General features: G+C 40.4%; 1 non-coding gene across 1 annotated transcript; it reads right to left on the bottom strand.

Moving 5' to 3' along the window:
- Positions 1 to 2871: 2871 nt before the first annotated feature.
- On the bottom strand, positions 2872 to 2944 carry trnar-ucg (transfer RNA arginine (anticodon UCG)). Its single transcript has one exon. It is a non-coding gene; the product is annotated as a tRNA-Arg (tRNA).
- Positions 2945 to 3771: the final 827 nt, after the last annotated feature.

Genomic DNA, 3771 nt, shown 5'->3' with positions numbered 1-3771 from the left:
AGTAACAAAGTACCTAAAGATACAATTTAAATTTGGTTCTTTGCTAAGTTGTCTGTTATGTGTTGTTGTCTGGCTCATTCTTTGAGGAGCTTTTTTATGCTTGAATGATTCATATGTCAGTGACTACAAACAAAAAACATTCCTCTGAAAATGGTCAGATGCAAGTACTGGGCTGAAAATGAGTGAGGAAGATCTTTGAAAGATCAGCCTGGAGAACTACAGCTCTAGAGCACTTTAAAAATGAAAAGAAACTCTAGTTTCCATGAAGCAAAATATAAAAAAATGAGGGGGCTCAAGATTTTTGCACGGTACTGTAAATACCAAAGACAACATAAAAAATGGATGTAGCCACCGTGATACTCACTGATCTTGGACTCTGCATTTTAAAACTTGAACAGCAGTATCTTGGCAACCATGTTGGTTTGTCAAGCCAGAAGTTAGTTTGAATAGATGAAACCGTTTAGTGGTGAATGGATCCGTACTCATACTGCATTTCTCTTCAGTTGTCCACTCAAAGTGCAGCAAGTTTCATCCACTTAATCACACTCATACTCATTCAGCACGTTTTTGTTTGGTTGTTTGTTTGTTTGTTTTTATACCTATGCACTTTTTAACATTTGCATATACACACTGATTCACTGGGGGTTCAGTGCCTTGACCAAGGATACTTTGATCTACAGACTGGAGGAGTCAAGGATTGAGCCACCAACCTTTTAGTCGGTAGTCGACACAGTCTACCACAGCCACAGCCGTATATAGAACTAATTTATCTGAAACTAAAGTTCTTTGGTACTGCTATAGGTGTCCTCAGTAGGTTTGTCCCACTGTTCTGGTTGCCATTGGAAACACTTCTATTATGCAAATTCACATCAGTACAATTCACTGCATGGACTTTGAAAGTAATCACACCATGTGAACACCTCAGTTCACTTTGGTGACTTTTCCAAAAAGATGTCGAGTTTCACTGAATGAAATTTCTGGAAATCAAAATTTTCCTATAAACACCCATTTTTCATCAAGTAATCCAGATAGACAAAGCCAGTTAATTGCTCTTAGTTTTTCTCTGTAAGAAATACCAAATTGCTTTTTTCCCTAGAAATATAAAACAAAGAACCAAAGAAGGGGGACCGGAGGGTGTGTTCCAACTACAAGGGGAACACACTCCTCAGCCTCCCTGGGAAAGTCTATGCCAGGGTGCTGGAAAGGAGAGTTCATCCGCTAGTCGAACCTCGGATACAGGAGGAACAATGTGGTTTTTGTCCTGGTCTGGACCAGCTCTTTATCCTCTCAAGGATACTTGCGGGTGCATGGGAGTTTGCCCAACCAGTCTACATGTGTTTTGTGGACTTGGAGAAGGCATTTGACCGAGTCCCTCGCTGTGTCCTGTGGGAGGTGCTGTTTGGGGTGTCTGGCCCATTGCTACGGGCCATTCAATCCCTATACAACTGTTGCAAGAGCTTGGTGATGGGCTCCGCCAGGGCTGCCCTTTGTCACCGATTCTGTTCATAATATTTTTTTTTTGTTTTTTTGTTTTTTGTTTTGTTCATAATTTTTATGGACAGGATTTCTAGGCGCAGCCAAGTGGCGGAGGGCTTTCGCTTCGGTGGCCTCAGAATCTCATCTCTGCTTTTCGCGAATGATGTGGTTCTGTTGGCTTCATCGAGTGTTGGCTTCAGAGTGCTTCTTCACATCTGATTCAAATGATTAACTGACATTTAAAGTAGCACAGCATTAGGTGATTATAATTGCGCACATGAGCAAAATATTATTAAATTTCCATAATAACAATGTTTTGATAGGCATGACTTCCACAGCTTCTGTATTAGTTAAATGACAGGGTTTTTTTATGAGTGGAAGTTTACATCATATAGGACTGCACTAAAAGCATAGATGGATTACTAAATAAATTGACGGCCACAGGAAGAATTAGGCAGAATTAGGGAGCCTCTGGAGAAAGTGAAGTAAACCCCTGTGTTTCTAAGGGAGAGCTCAGTTGAAATAGACATCATAACAGTGCCTTTAAGAACTTTGGTCCTAAAGAATAATATTTGTCTGGCATTACGAGCCATGTAAAAATTAAGTTTTCATAGGAACCTTTGCTTTGGATTGCAGGCGTGATCACCTCACTATAGAGGACCCTGAGCTTCCTGTTATAATGTCTGGAGCCTGAAAAGGTCGTCCTTTATATGTTACTAAATGTTTTTAAATGAATTATGAATTTCACCAGAAGCCAGTGAAGGGAATTATGAATAGGCATGACGTGTCAGCACTGGCACTAGGAGCCTAGCTTCTGCATTCTGCCAAGCAAATTTGAGAGATGAGATGAGAGATTCAAACTTCAAATGCTGCTCAGTTATAATTTCATTTTGCTGTGGAGGGTGCTGATGTAATGACTGACCTAAGTAGAGAGGTTTTCAGGGTGGAACGCCAGAATTTCACTTTTGCCAGTGCTGAGAGGAAGAAAACTGGAAGACAACCAATCAATTATTGTTGGTAGTGAATCATTCACTCAGGTAGAAGAGGCGGATGTTTTTAGTAGATGAACCAAGAGTGGCATGTATAATGAAAACTGAAGAGGACCAAGGAATGAGGCCTGAGAAACTCCACATACGAGGGGCATGTAAATTATATACAATGATTATCTATAATTGGTTGAATTGAATTCTTCTGGAAATCAGATTAAACAAAGACAAACAGAAGTGGATGAGAGACTTGGTGAGGTTGAAAGAACCTGATAAAATTGTCTGCAAAGGGTGTGTGAACAGAAAGAAGAGCTTACTGGAAGATTCAGTTTGCTATCCACCACCAGTTGAACCCAGGTGCCACATCATCCCCTAGAGACTAGTGGGTCTCAACAATAACTCTCGGCAACAACCACGAAGGGACTCAAACCCTCAATCTTCTGATCCGAAGTCAGACGCCTTATCCGTTAGGCCACGTGGTCTCACACCTGAAGGTCTTTCACTGCAGCTGACTGAATATCCAAAATCAACCCACCATTATTCGCTCAGCATGGAGAGTTCACAACAACTAATCAGAGGTAAATTAGTCTTTACCTCATCCACCTGGGTACTGGTGGCTTTGTCTAACAGGTGTCCCCACTTAGCCTCACTTCCACTAATATGAGTCATAAAAATGAACTCCGCTGTGTATTTGTGCTGTTGTTGCCTTTTGGAGCCAATTTAATGACTAAAATTACAGCTTGCTGTATGGTACAGAGGATCCAAGTTGTTTGTGCTGCACTTTCACTGAGTGAAATTCTATTAACCTTGCTTTGTAGCTAATTAGACAATATGCATGAGGTTTTGGTTTCAGCTAAAAATTCAGGTGTTTAGTTTGTGTTTTTCATTAAGAGACATCTACAGTACGTATACCTCCGACCTGCCCTTTCAACAATCCAACAGATCAAGAAGCGTAAAGACAAGACAAACATCTTGAGAAAGTTGAGGGTAAACAGGAATGTTTCACTTAAGGTGATGCAGAAGTTGATTTTGAATGTGAAAACTGGCAGTTTACATGAAGATATCTAGTTAGCACAATGTTAACTCATCTGCTGTTTTCCAGCCAGTAGAAGCAATCCTGTAGCTGCTACATATGGACTAGAATTTTTTTAATAACAGTTTATTCAAGTAGTTTATTCTAGTGATGGGCAGATGAAACTTCATGAAGCACTGAAGCTTTTCATCCAATTGGTTCACCCCAGCGCAAAGCTTCTTGAAGCTTCATTTGCTCTAGTAGGACACCTACTGGACGTAAAAATATTAGTTGGCA

The sequence above is a fragment of the Pundamilia nyererei genome, unplaced genomic scaffold (assembly GCF_000239375.1).
Source record: "Pundamilia nyererei isolate P.nyererei 1_Seehausen unplaced genomic scaffold, PunNye1.0 scaffold00085, whole genome shotgun sequence".
NCBI classification, from domain to species: Eukaryota; Metazoa; Chordata; class Actinopteri; order Cichliformes; family Cichlidae; genus Pundamilia; species Pundamilia nyererei.
The sequence above is the reverse complement of the archived record's forward strand: the minus strand, read 5'-3'. Positions and strand labels throughout refer to the sequence as shown.